The following is a 16,199-nucleotide window of genomic DNA, read 5'->3' on the forward strand; positions in this document are numbered from 1 at the left end:
ACGTACAACAAATAAAATCACGTTAAGGTTACACGGAGAAAGAAAAAGGAGCGACCAGAATGGCTCAGTAATTCCATTACATCAAATTGCGTACAAAAATGATGGATCGAGTCCAAGGAATCGAATCATGTTCCACTCGTTTCCATCAAATTTAACAGAATGGATTTGTTATCCCAGTGATAAATAGATGCTATCGAAGGTAAAATTAGCATCGTTTATGTGCCACAATGATCCGATGTACGAACAGGGATGACAGTAATGCAGGACAAATTCTATGTAGAATTGACACGAGCGTGGTCTTTCATTAATACGAAACACCTGTAAATCTGGTAACGATCGCATACACCGAACGAAAGGCAATTCAACCCTGATCCCTATCAACGTCTGCAAACGAGCACACGGTGCTTAAATCGATCGAAAATTGCCAGTCAAGAATTGGATCAAGCTTGTCGTGTCTGGAAGCACGTGTAGTACACGGAGAGACAATACGTTCACATTGCTACACATTTCCCCTTGTGCAGCCTGGACAAATCGATAGCGAGGACCCTGTAACTCGGCCACCCCTACCATCGCCGCCCTTCTATCGATACACGAAACCATTCTCCAGACGCGATGTTGAGAATCTCTTATTAGATTAATTATTAATCCATTATTAATATTATAATCGAGATAGAGTAAATGTGGCGAGTGGCGGAAGGCTAGTCATGCTCTGTAAATTGGATATTATTAATTAAGTATTAAATGTTTAAATATGGTAGCAGTAAATATAAACAAGCGTATGAATAATGTTGTAATTACTAATAAATGTTAAAATAAATAATGTTCTATCGAGGAAGGCCGCAACCTATTGCTACTTTGCTAACTTATCGTAAAATATTAAATAGAAGCTTGATGCAAATTATCTTTTATTCAAATGACACACTTTTCAGACTTTAGAATTGATTCTAGAATTGTTCTGAAGTTAATATAGAATGGGAAATATAATTTAAATTATAGTAATAATTTAACAATTTACACCAGGTTCAAATCAATGTGAAATAAAACAATTTGTAGAACAAATGTAGAAATTTTTGTTTCCTATACGTATCTACTCTATGATCAAAATTCTACTTATCTGCTTTAAAAACCAAGTTCTACACAATGTATTTATTTAAGAAATAAATAAATTCAGAAGCTATGTATTTCAAGAGAATTAGAGAGGAAAGGCAGTGTCTTCTACAAACTTATAGAGGATTTTCCAAGGAAAGCTGATTCGTGCCAATGGTGTTACTCATCGCTGTAAATAACAAATGCCTACCTCCTTTTCTGTTCGAAATAGTTCAAATAGAAACGATTAAGGAAATACATCATCCTACCGCGGCTAGAGTTGGAAAACTAAATATTCGTAAAATAATAATTAACTACGTTAATGGTTGTAGGCTAGTGGTCGACGATCATGTTGAAAAGAATAAGTAACGTATAGATACAGGAAATTGAACGCTCAGTGGAACTTTCTGCTCGTCTTATGTCTCTTTCAGCACACTACAAGTGTCTGTATCTCCTTTATCTTTACAGTCTCTAGAGAATGCAAATTAGCGTCTTCTCTCAGTACATCTGCTACCGGCAAATGCGTGTACCGAGTTTATAATCGTATGCACACACGCGTTGCTTCCATTCCTCCTGTCGTTTGGTCGTGCATTGTTTGCGATATAAGGTCTAACGTGTTCGATCGAGAGAACGAGTCTCGTACGTGATAAGACAACAAACTAAGGACAGATGCGTCCTATCTTGGCTCTGATTGACACGATCTGCTACCTGTCTTCCGATATTACGTACTTAAGCGATCGTAGGTATTAATGATATTAAGTAGATGATTGAAATTTGGAATTTAAACGTGACTTTTTAAATTCAGTACTTGGCTTGATCGATAGTTTAATCGAAATTTAATTGTGTACATGGAATTCAAATGAACTACTATGATTACCCATTATAGATACATAGATATGTATTTTTTAGATGATTTCTAGAAATGTCACATAATTATTCACTTGATCGTGATTAATCAATTTTATAAGATCATTTTGTAAAAGTGTACATTTATGTGAACATTTAGGTAATTGTGATTGCATACGGCATACGTTTCGTATAATCATGTCATGACATCCTTCTCTATCAGGGATGCTTGCAAAAGAAAGATTAAATAGGCCACGAAAATAAGCAGCTGGAGAAATGAAGAAAGCGTTACTTATGTCTTAGGTTGTAGGTTTTTATTTTTATTAAATTTTTACAGAGTTTAGATAGGGTAAGAGAACTATCGATTGGAGAAGTTTACTTTAATATGTGTGCAAACTAGTTCCGGAAATCTAGCTTCGATTGCGGAGCTTTGAATTTCCTTGGTGGTATTTGCTAATAAACTCAATTCCGGCTCGACTGTGGACACACCTGAAGTTTAGTTAGTTCCTCTAGCGATCGATCTTGAAGGATGCAGCATTTCAAGGATTAAATAACGTTAATCACTCAATTAGTCCAATTACATAATTTATTTCGTTGGTAAATCTCACAATTTCTGTTCGTACGAAATTCATCATCGTTAACTACACAGATTAAAAAGACTACGCAGAAATTCTAAAAACACTAGACCAGAATTTCTCTGCAATTTTACCGCTGTAAATGTCCATTCGATTCCCTCCGTGGAATGGTTAAAAGGACAAATATGAGCCAATTGATTAACTACGGTAATTTGTGAAAATTACTTGGAAAACGAATCATCGCATTATCGAATTCTCCGAATTATCCAGTTCGACGAAAACACGATTAGAGGACAGGTCATCGTATTATGGAGGAGCAAGGCTGTTTCCGCGTTAACGTGCGAACAGTTTTCGAGATTCCACGAGTATGGATGAGAATCGTGCTGGTTTTTCCGCGTTTCATGCGGGTCACGCGTGTCAACGAGCTCACGAACTTTTAACAAGTTTGTATTCCGACTGCAGAGTCCGTCTCTCTGTATGTCATTTGTACCCCACGATATACGCGGCAAGTGCTCGTCTTAGACGTGCGAGCGCGTATGCTTACGAATTTCGCGACATCCGGCTGATGCTGATGGTGTAGTTGTGTTATTGGCTATTGGGTGAGCTTGTAATTATTTCTCTTAATTGTATTTCGTAAAACAATGGTCGGTATTGTTAGTTCGGTTGGTTCTCTTCATTGTTCTTGTCAATGTAACTACTTCTAACGCGGACCTAGATACAAGATCAAACAGATTTCTATTAAAATAATTTGTAATAAGGAAATACATAAGGATAAGATATTAATCGTAAATGACAAAAGAATTTGTTATTTCACTTTTTAAGTAAGCACTGGTTACATGCGTCGCGTATATCTGTGTACTATACGTGTCTCGTTATGGAAAGCTTATTACGAGGAAAACAAATACGTACATATAGTGAAAGTTCATTAATCTGAACCTATTAAGAGGAAAATATTTGATGTATGAAACTGGAGCTGATATAATGGCAAGTCATCCATTCTCCTCACTATCTTGACTTTTCTTTCATAGAATAAAAGTTCACGTCCTGATAAATGAAGTCAATGAGCAGGAGTTCATTTAATTAAACACAGACAAAAGTTTCCTTCTAAAAGTAAATGGAATTCTATCGTAATATATAAAATTTTGATCTTGTCTATTATGTCTTCAATAAAGAACAGCCGTAAACCGGATCTCGTTATTTTCTATAAATAAGCTAGTTGTATAAATGTAACTTCCTTTACAAACTTATCAGATTTTTGTGTTCTATGCACAGTGTATATGTATGTTGGACAATCGTAGTCAAAAGGGTTAGTGACAGCGAAGAGTTAAGTTACTCGGGACAAACAATCTGCAACTTCAACAGAACTTCTTTCTTTACAACGGATACACTCTTTTTCTTTGCAACAGATATACTTCTTTCAGTACTAGAATGCTACAATTGTTACGTACATTTCTTCAGAGCACTTCCCTCTGATTTTCCTATTCACTCACGTACGTTATATACACACACTCTTATTCCAGTTTCCCTCGCGGACAAACATCTTGTTTTCCTATGGCTTTTTATCATACTCGGAGTTTTTTACTTGGAACGCCACAATTTGTGTACTTTTTACCGATAGAATACCGTACTACGAGTCTTCAAAACAGCGTAGAAAACAAAGAAACAATGCAATATGCTTTGTATTTCGTGATCTTCTCGTTTACTAATTTTGATTATAATTCTGAGGAATTTGAAAGTTGTGAAAATGTACAAAAATATGTAGAATATCCGAAGGGAAGTAAAGTTGCATATCGCGTTTAATAGATGAAACAAAGCTCAACTTGAATTGCTTGAAAGATGAATATGCTTGAAAAATCATACATATTAGATTCCTAATAAATTTTTTATGACGTAAAAATATATAAAATTCATGTAATATACATCAAGTACATATACAAAGTGGCTTATATTAGTTGTAATATATAGTAGCTGAAACAAATTGCTATTTAAATTTCGCTTCCTTAGTTATGTTAATCAATGTATAAATTTGCATAAACATCCGTAGTCTATTTATAAAATAGACGACACGTTGTATATGTGTTACTCAAACCGTGTCCATATTATTATTGTACATCATTCATGGGTTTTCTTATAAACCCTTTATCCATCGTTCTTCATTTCCCATCCTCGTGCAACGTTACCTCGTCGACCACCCTCGTCACGTTTTCATGTAATTTCGTTTCACCAGGGGTGCTATATCGTCGCGATATACGCATGCAAACGCAGCCGCATATAAATTTCAAGGGATTCGCGCGTTCGCATTACTTTTGCGATTTTGTGGTCGCGTGCACATGCGAACATGTCGTCACAGGCTTGAAACCTCATCCTTCGATGCCGAATTTAAATATAACGACGAAACAACTGGTATTTTATCATTCAGATGCGACTATTTACCGCAGAATGTCTCATTTTGTTCTATAATCGAATTTTTTCTCGAAGTATGAATCGAATTAAAAAGAAATTTCGTAGACGAGGATCGAAGAATTTAGAAAGAGGGTGAAATTTTGTTATTTTATTGGGAATTGAATTAATACTTTTATGAATTTTGTACGTACTTTTTTAATTCGTTGTGCTTTTTGAATTCTTTTACGTCTTAATGTTGCTTTAATTTCGATCGAGAAAAAGACCTTCAATAATTTAAATAAATTTTTAATATACGATCGAAACAGGAAATGATGGATATCGGTGACTATTCTTCGTAAAATCTTCGTGTAGAGTTTACTTCGCGAGTTCTGCCATCGTAATTAACTTTACACAAATTTATAATTCAAATACTAAATACTTCCTCTCGGTCCTTCATACATTCAGCTATTTCTATAACTGTTTTTCACTTTTATGCTTGCATTATCTTGTTTTTGTTACACAATTAATCGTTTAAATGAATATCATACAATTGAAATAATTACACTCTTCGCTTCATCAACAATGATTTCCTACACCGCCACTTTTACCATTTACATTTCACTGCTTCAATAGTCACTTCAACTATGTAGATAATTGTACTTCAATTTCATTAATGACACTCATGTTATCAGCCACTTTTACCATTTTAACTTTCTCTTTAAGTGCCATTACTATTATTGTACGTAGCTGATATTATCAAATTGGAACCAAAAAAAAAAAAAAAAAAAAAAAAAAAAAAAAAAAAAAAAAAAAAAAAAAAAAAAAAAAAAAAAAAAAAAAAAAAAAAAAAAAAAAAAAAAAAAAAAAAAAAAACTAAGAAAAGTAAGAAAACTAAATATGAAATATAAAATTGAAAAACTAAAAAAACCAAAAGGTCTGAAAAAGTAGAAGGAACTATTTGCGACACGATTTACTGGACTCACCATTTTATTTCACGTTCATTTTTCCAGAAATCTCCATAATTTCGTTTCTTTTTTTTCCATCTAATCATCGTGTCAACGCGATTTTATTACCTTCAGTCTCGATTGCCATCAAACCACCCCTCAGCACGAAGTATTAAAATTTTCCTATAAATAAGACGTCTCAGAGTTTCTGGCGGTGATTTATATGCCACTTACGCACACGTTTCGTTTGCCAGTCTGTGTACTTACTTTACCCTCTTCATTATCGTTAAACCGGTTGCTAAAACGACCCCTGGCTGGTCCAGCACCCTTGTTTTCGGTGGAACCCTTCGTCGTAAAGGGCCACCGACAAGGTCACTCTTTCAATCAGCGCTCGACGGTTTAACGAAGCTGAAAAAGACCGGCAGATATACAGGCTATACCTGTGCTTACACACCAGACGAAGATTCTAGTCAGATCCTCAGACGGAGATGGATATCTACTTAAGAGCTTCTGTTGCTGGTCACTACATTTTATTGTAGCTTAATGTATTAGCTTGCTGCATACGAAATGTCATTTTCACGAATTAAATTTTAACCACGCGTAATTTCGCGCGATTTAGAGTTATAATGATAGTAATTCTCGAAAATATTTAATTAAATGTTTTAATTCTTCTATGAACCGTTTGCAAGGAATTTTTTATTCTTTCACGTTTATGCAGATTACATACAAATATGTTAAAAATCTATATCAATATAATATAGAAATATATGAAACCTTCGCTTTTGGAATTTTTATTTTTATTGGGCAAATTCCAAATATTTGATATCACACGTTCAACGCGGTACCAAAAAGGGTAGCAGAAATACTTTGCTTTATCTCTTAAAAAACGAGCCATTATCTTTCCTACTATACATAAAAATTCCATTCACATTATTCAACGAAAAAGTTATTTGTTCCAAATGTTACTACCTTCAGCGCCATATACAACATTATCGAATAAGGATCAATCGACTTACGTTTGGTTCCGAGGTTTTCCCCCTGGAAATTGGGTGAGGGGATTAAGGGGGATGTCGTAGCTCGATCTGTGGATTATCGGCTCTGAATGTTAGTTTCATGCCGCAATATAGCAAATATTTATATCACGAATATACTCCGTGATAATTGCCTGCTTTGTCGTCCTATTATTAATGGATTTAATGAATAAACGAATTTACGAATAATCGTGATTTTACGATCGGGAATGCAAATTTCTTTCGTGAATACGTCGTCCTTATTTCCGATTGGAAAATAATCGTAATGTGCAGCATACGTATAGGATGTGTAACAAGAGTACATTTATTCTCTAAGCTACATTTAAGAGAGAAAAATTCAGAATATAATCTGACTGATATAGGATCTATCTCGTTTAGTATGGAGAGCGAATCTATCCGCTGTGTTAAGACGATTGTATTGTAGGTCGAATAAATCTATCTGCTGTCGAATTGAATCAGATTCAGCGATGCAGTTTAAATATTTATATTTGCATTTTGTATCTTTTCATGTCGTACTTTATCATGTTACAGCGAAGAAACGACTCGATATTTTTAGAACACTGTGAGAATAAAAAGCCAAAGTGTGGTATGTGCGAGGAAAATACAGAAAATACAATTTACTTTGCGCAGTTCTTTCTTTTATATATACACAATTAACTTTATCAGACATTCAATTACAATCAAAGTCTATTTAAACTACGTACGTAATTTAATTTTAGTCCATGATAGTAGTTCGCTATTGCGTTTTTTCTTAAGCGTATTGAACTACAAACCTAAACCCTAACGCACAAGTTTAAAAACATTTCAATGTAATTTGTCAAACTTTCATAAAAAAATAAAACGTAAGAATAAATACGAAGAGTAACTTAATACGATAATTGGAAGAGTAATTTAACGAAAGAATATCGCTACAAGCTCGAGGAAGCGTCATTTACTGTATAATTCTCCGACAAATTTATATCAATCCACCAAACTATTTTAAACTTTCCTCGTTCGTTAGCCCGTGTAAAAACGCAAGCACCAAGAAAACGTACGAAAGATCACTAGCAGAACCGTCAATGAATCATTACGAAAGCAACTGTGCGACACTCTGTTCCACTTTCAAGATTCTCATCCACTATAAATTTCCACATCCGGCTCGTACAATCGTCACAGAATGTGCACGTGATGCTGACACGAATTCGAGACCCTTGAAACACCTGATGATGAATCGAACGATAATTTCCCAGCGCAATTTCGTCCCCTGGACGCACGAACAGCAAATTTCAAAGGAAAGGAAATGCTTGATAACGTTTCACGCGCGCATACTCTGACGATTGAGAAGGGTAAAAAAAAAAAAAAAACAGCACCAGGGACCTTGACCACCGAGTTGTGCATCGATGGTCATATTTATTCGAAGAGCATAGCCAGCCTTCGAAGAGAAATTGGTATTAATAGATAGCCTGCGCTCTCGTAGACTTCGATTAATTTCAGGTCTCTCGTCATTTTCCAAGGCATTCGTGAGAGCCATCCGACACAGAGGGATCGAGTATCCGACCCTTATTAAGGTAGTCACTAATGAATATTAATTATATCTTCGTGACACATACACACGCATACATCTTCACACTTGATGTGTATACATCGTCGTAATTTGTCTTTTACGAGAACCGTTCGACATTTAATGAGACGCTCGAGAAATGTTGAAAGCAGTGTTGGAACTGATCGGTTGGAACGATGACGATTTTTTTTTTTTTTTAACAAACATTTTGTACCTTCTTGCGTCTTCGTGATAGTTTTATCCTTTTATTTGATTGATTACAATTAGTTCATTGCGAGTATATGTCTGTCTCGTTTTGTTTTTTCATTACGTTTATATGCGAATCTTCCTGTGTCTTAAAAGAGTGACACGAAGAGGCACGTATCTGGATTTAGTGGTAGATGAGGTTGTTTTAGTTATACTTCTCGTAAATATTTCAATTTTGAGGCCAGGATAAAATATCAAGCCAGTGTACGTAACTTTGCGAGTGAGTAATATCAGTGTAATTTGTTTGCAACTGTCATGAATGAGAAAAAACAATTTGTCACCTGTCGCTGAAGGCACTCAACTGCTAAGTGTATTAAAATTGGAGCAGAGTAAGAGTGGTAGCCACGGTTCTGTAAATTACAAATTGATCTTTCTTTAGAAGTAATGATCGCGCGTACCATTTTTCATCCCCATTCACGAAAGATACTTCTCGCGAGAGAAAAATCGTCTCGCTTTTCAAATACGTAAACATCTTTTTAAAAACATCATCCATTAATTTCTATGGCAAAGACTACAGCCAGATATTTAAATCGCAAGTAATTCTCGATTAACTCGGTTCATCGAAAAATGGTAAAAAATGAGATTAAAGATTGAAAAATAAAACCGAAGAGGTCGATGTGCTCGCACTTGTACGTGTTTTATCATTTCGTATTATTTACTCGAGGCATCGAGTCGTCTTATAACAATATTTATTTGATTGTGTGCTATTTTCTTCGATAATACTCGTGATACCCTGTGGCGTACTAAGAGCGTCGTGTTTATCAAGCAAATTACCAGGCGTACACGCTAATTCAAGAAAGTGATTTAGATTATGGTATAAGGCATAAAGCAACGTTTCCAACGACACACGATCATCGTTCGATCAGCCCACGCGCGCACCTCGATACCTTTATATCGAATGCATAAAGAAGATTAAGCAAACAGGGTTGCACGAAGCCTGAACGGACCACGTGTTGCGGTTCCGTACGCAAATTGAGAACTTCGCGATTTTATTGCGAGACCACACTGGAATGAATATGCCATTGTTCAAAAGTTTGGGATCGTTTGTTCGTTTTTTTTAATATTCTTCTCGGTAGGATATCATAAGGTTTTTTTTTGGCACGTACATGTTAAAGCTTATTCCTTTTTCAAATATATCGCTTACTTGGTAGAGAAGAGTGACAATTATGATCGCAAGGGAAATAGATTTTTGAGAATTATTGGTCTGAAAGATCAGAATAGAAGTGGATAATGAAAATTTGTTTATTTACGATTTAGCTAATTTTTGAGGAATCCTAATGATCTGTATTACTTACTATCATAAAAGGGGCAAAAATAGCTATGTTGTCAATTGTGGCACTATATTTGTTGAATAATAAATACACATGAATTTGGGTAATTTTGTTGCTATTCTAGAATAGATAGCTCACTCTATATTCTACATCTTGTAGATCTTAAATTTTCAAATGTTAAGAACATATTACAATTTAATAAAAAAAAAATTCTACTTTTATATATTTATCAAAACATTAGCAATTATGGAAGAACTCGCGGATATAACTTATAGACAAAATTTCGTTGCGAATGACAACATTGAAAATGGCACTCGCTTGGCCTTCACGTTTTAACTTTACGGATCGAGGAGTATACGTGAAGCATTTATTGCACCGACCAGTGGAAATAACGGCTGTTCTGAAAGCTTCATTTCCGGTGGTCTGGTATAAAATTTTACTCGGATCTCCGAAAGGTTTACTAATTGAAATATGATGCGGATATATACGGAATTTCTGTGTATTTCTGTATTCTGATATATGAACTTGTTTATATCTTTATGATAAACCCGAAATACGCTTACTTCAACGAACACTTGAATATTTTAAGTAACGCATGAGTTTCTTTTTACAAATATTGAATATATGTATATATATATGTCGGGTTGGCGTTACGACTAGGGTTGGGGTTAAGGGCGTGAAACGAGTCTTCGTTGTGATTAGATATTGTCGTTATGCAATAGAGAAGATATTGACTAGAGCAAATATGATTGTTACAGATATCGATGAGTAACCGGGGTAATTAGATACTCGAGACGCTAATGACAATGATCCTAGGTTCGATAACGAATCCGCGGTCAACGGGATAGTAGATGTATGCTCTCACAAAATCTAAGTCCGACTCTTGGTTAACAGATCGTGAAGACGTCATTCTCTTCGTTAATAAAGTCGCAAGCAGGAATGAATTTTCATCGCGATGATGCCACCGAGGAAAACTATGACGGGGTGTCCCAAGGGCACGAGATCATCGGATTCGTGGAGCGATGCCTTCGTTCAGATGGTGAGGAAAATTGACGTTGCTGTTAATTGGTCAATTTCCACGTCGATGGTTAGAAAAGAATGCTAGCCGCCCTTGAGGAAAAGTTGCTAATGGGGAGCGTCGTTCGAGAGAAAGTAGGTTTCCCCTATCTTCCCGTAGTTGGGACAAAGACTGTTTTTCTGTTTGAAGGACTTTTAATTAACTAAATCTTAAGATTTACAACGGGTCCTCAGGCTAGCTGAACATGCACTGCGGAAACGCATCGACATCTGGCGACTATCTTACCCGGAGAACAGGGTCTTTGTTAAACAAACGTTCATCCCTTGACTGCGGCTACGTTGGCGACTGGTTGTCGCCTCGAGCTCAAGCTCACTGTCACGAATCTCAAATAAGTACAATCGGGTTGAATGGCAATTGTTTAATTACGGCTATGGTAGAATCTAGATTACAATATTACAGGATTTTCCTAAAGTTCCAAAGGAAGGCTCCGGTGTTCCTTCATCTCCGACATATATATGTCGGAGAAGGATCGGAAGTATGGGCGTCTGATGAACCTTCACTCGAATTGACCATCGTGGTTATGTATTCTAGCTGATCGTTATTGGTACCGAGGCGATGATTACAAGAGGTTACAGGTAATGACGGCAATCGGACAAACGAGAGGTCGATGACAATGAATTAAGGTTCGATACGAATCCACGGCCACGGGAAGACAAATCCTATATAATACACGATCCTGGTGTGACTCCACGTAGTAGTCGTAATGACTCTCTCAATAAGTAACTCCATAATTTTCTCGATACCTAACTAACTCCCAGTACAAATGAAACTGCCCTTATATAGTCCTCTCCCCACCTCTCGAGTCAATCTTTTTTTTTAAGGAGAGCTGCATAATTATTCCATACCTCTGTTGTTATATGCCCGTCCCGTGACCGCGGCTACGTTCGGTGACTCATTATGTGACACATAATCAGATTAGCGTCTTACAACTATTTCCTATTTTTATTGCTTAAGGGCAGCTACAATAAAAGTCTGGGCTAGGATATTGAAGGTTTTCCTAATCACTCCACAAGAAAAGCACCGATGTCCTTTCATCTCCGACATATATATATATGTTTTTTTAATAACTTTATATTGCTGAAATTCATGAAACGTGCATTTCAACACGTTTCCCGCAATATCGATATCTGTCGTGTGGGTTATACATGTCCCATGGTATCGAAACTATTTGATTTGTTTATCTGTCTTGTTGGTCTTAAGATTAGATGTCCTGGAATATTTGAAACATCATTGTTGGCAAGAGAAATATCTAACATTCACATAACGTTAAAAGACAAAGGTTTGCTATACTTAAACTATAGTTGTATACTCACAACTTCTCCTTCACTTCTTTGTGCCAGATTCTATTACGAAAATATTTGGCGAAGAGCGAAGACTTTTACATAAATCACATACAACGGCTAATGTGTCAGTATAAATTGAAATTGATGTAGATATGATTCTTAATTGTGCTTTAGTTTAGAATACTTCAGTGTAATTTGCTGTTCTGTGTTTTATATAATAAAGTGATAGGGGTTGAGATACGAGCTTAATAAGTGGAGAATAAATTTAAAAATATTTGAATGAGTAATTGGCAAAAAGGTTTTAAGTACAGCGATGTAGAAATGTTGGAATAATAACTTGAACACGGGTTATTACATCCATCTCAGTCAAGCTATTCAATCAGCGGATCTGTAAGATTTCTTGAGTTAGCAAGACAGTGTCGTTAACACGCACGTTTGATCTCACGCGTGTGTCGTCTACTTGCCACGTGTTTATGCTGGATTATTTAATCTGTAAAGGTAAAAATATAGAGTATGATGTTTTTTCCGCTATTGACAGACGTCAGAAGTAAGTACGTACGCGCGAAGGTTTCACTCAATCTACTTACGGAATTATCCTGAAAACGTTTAAGAATATAAATAAGAAAATTTGCAATTAATATTTGCCTGAAGGAAAGAAGATTTTATACAGAACATTATCACGTAATATATTACGCAATAAGTAATTCTAAAATATGTACTTTGTAAATTATAATATATACTTTATTATTCTACTCAGATAGTATGATTTTAAAAAAAGATAAAAATAGTGATCTCTATTAGTCAAGGTCGTGGTAAGAATACAAATGTTTCTGGAACTATGGCCAAGGTAAAAAGCTATCAATATGGACACGCTGCAGTTTATGTACCATACATTTAATTGTGTTTACATGGTTGAAATTGATTTTGCTGGACCTTGACTAATTCGGAACGTTTCTTTTTCTTTGCTTTACGAACCCATAAATCCATTTATACTGTTTGAACTGCAAATTTTGAATCGTTCGTTTACGTAACATCTGCTTCTTAAAATTGTCTTAGAAACAAATTGCACAAATACTTCGAAACTGCAAGTACGATTATATAAATCTTTTATTATATGATTGATCGAATAAAAATCAGTTCTCATGAGATATTATTTTTCACTTCACACGGATCCAAGGAGAAATAATGGTTCGTTCATTATACTTGCAAAGTATTCGATACGTACGTACTAGTTGCATACGGAAATCCTACAAGTTTTGAAAATCTCACAAGTGCTTCTACGTTAAAACAAATCGAATTTCTTACAAGCAGTAAGATACAAAAAGTCACTACTGTATAAATGATAAATAAGATTTCCATATTCATAATCTTTGCACTCGCAGCTGTTTAAGATTAATATACGATTCACGTTATTTGCTTTTTATATTTATTCCTTTCTTCATTTGTAAAATATTCATTTCAAGGATATAGATGTAGTCCGTTATACAAAAATAGTCACGTGCAACTCTTGATAAAACAGAATGTTTATGTATACTTCAGGGACGAAACAGTGAAGAATCTTCTTTACAATCTAAACGTCTGAGAATATAATGTAATAAACCCTTGATGTAGAATCTCCGGTATTTAGCGACGTTTGCTTTCACATATTTTGTGAATATAAAATGTTTAATTTATCTAATACGTTATCGCTTCCTATGAGTCGCAGTTTTCCTGTTGCGTTACACGTGATTCTACTATATTTCACATTTCGATATTTTAAATAATACGCCCTTGGATATCTTACAATATATCATAAATCATACGTTAAAGATTAGTACGTGCCCCATGACTCATGATCAGAAGTGTATGTCACAGATATACGGAGGTGTGCTCGCAAACCACCATCATAGCTATAACATGAACATGAAAATCAAACAAGAACGACCTCGATCGTGTTAACAATTCCACGAATTTGATACTCGTGATACTAAAGCTATATTTTATAAAAGCACCGTAGTAACAAAGCGGATACGGATCTGTCTTATATCCATCGAAATGTACAATAAGTCGGCTGCAATGTTGAACATTGATACTGTGCGGGCGTTCTTGAACGACGTTCTTCCGGACTTGGTCGCAGATAAAGATACTGCGCAGACGGAGCTCTCGTGTCCGTGTTTTGGACGTTTATTTCGTTCGCTATTTAAATCCGCACGACAGCTCTGTGTCCGCATTTCCATGCAAAATACTCATCCGTTCCGTGATCCGTATTCAGCAGCCTGAACGACGAGGAATAAGCTTAGGAAAGCGGTCGAACCTGGAAAAATGCGGTCGGAATAATCTCAAGGTGCCTGTTTTCAAGATTCTTTTCAACAGGTATTTCCGCCTCGCCCCTCTTCTTTCCTTTTAATATTTAAAGAATGATCTCGTGTATGTAGAGGAGCAAATATAACTGGATAAATAATGTGGAAGGTCGAAATGAACAAAAAATGGTACTTTCGTGAATGGACGAAGCTTTCGGTGAAATCCTTGGAGAATATTTGCTCGGAAAGATTGGAAAATATTGTACGTGGTAGGCATACGAGTCGCTCAGAAGCCGTGTTGATCAAAATTAAGATGCATAGAAAAGTAACAATCGCAAATATTATTCTTTTAAATCCTCCTTGGTATTTTACCATTATTCATCTCCTTGTGAAATAAATTTATGAAAATAAGATTTCTTTTTCGAATACTAATTGCGTAGATTGTACAATCTATAACTTTATGAAAACTGTAGTTGATCAATTTAGCTTCTGAGAGGCTCGTAATATGATGAATTTATGCTGTGATTTTCTACGTTTGCCTCGTGGTAAAGTTGACAAAAGTAGAATGTCTCCTAGGAAATTGAAAAGTAAAATATAGAATATTTATTGATATCGCAGTCGGTTTAAAAATTAACATCTTCGTTTACATATCTTCTTCGTTTTATTTTAATAGAGTGAGCAAAGTGCGGAATTGAAATTGTATAGCTCGATACGAATAATGCTAGACGAATAATGCCGAGGAAAGAGTATGCACTTGACCCCGTATCGAGAAAAAGTTCCGTCACGATTTGATTTTGTACGCGTATAAAAGCTATCAGCGGCAAGGATCTGCATCGGATATTACGAAAGAAGAAAAAAGAATGCTTGTTAGAGCAATTTAACCTGGTTGCTGGTTAAATTGAGCTAGAGTATCACTTATTAAACGCTTTAAGTGGGAAAGAGGTAGCTACCTGGTATCTTATAATAGGTAGCTCGGGACTGTACTCCGAGCTGTGACACAGTCAACATTCAGGAAGTCATTAACGCATTTATCGCAAGTTTTCTAGTAATTAGCAATTTATTAAACGTAAATATCTCGAAAGTATCGAGTTGTACAATTTCCATTTAGAAAAAGACTAGATCTCTTACTTTCTTCGAAACGATTAACGAAGTAATATTTCTGTTAAAAAGGATATCGAATCTTTTTCTTTCTTTTTATTGTTAGTAATTATGTAATTGAGAAGTGAAAGAGAATTTCAACTAGCTCTGAAAGGAAATTTTTAACTATACCTTGCTTTCTATATTTGTAAAATTTAAAAGTACACTTAAAAACATTAGGAAATTGGATCTGTATATTTTCAAAGAGTTGTACAATTATGTTTTACATATTTTAAAAGTTCGGAATTATACTTTAATGTAAGTTGAGTTTGGAATATTCTTTCTACTACTATCTACACAATACAGATAGTGTTACAGAAATATAATGTTACAAAGATATTGTTACACACGATACAAGTAATATTACAAAGCTATAATCTTCATCGTTCCAACAAAAGATAGATCTCGATTTATACAAACTCGATTGTATTCAATCCATAAAAAGCACAACATGTTGCGCCCTTAACACTTAAAAATATTATCATACTCCATCAAAATTAG

General features: G+C 35.2%; 1 protein-coding gene across 6 annotated transcripts in view; it reads left to right on the plus strand.

The window, feature by feature from the left end:
- Nucleotides 1-16,199, plus strand: part of LOC122568329 (probable serine/threonine-protein kinase dyrk2) — a 270,663-nt gene that overhangs the window by 125,618 nt on the left and 128,846 nt on the right. The gene's annotated exons all lie outside the window — the stretch shown is intronic.

The sequence above is a fragment of the Bombus pyrosoma genome, linkage group LG6 (assembly GCF_014825855.1).
Source record: "Bombus pyrosoma isolate SC7728 linkage group LG6, ASM1482585v1, whole genome shotgun sequence".
Classification (NCBI taxonomy): Eukaryota; Metazoa; Arthropoda; class Insecta; order Hymenoptera; family Apidae; genus Bombus; species Bombus pyrosoma.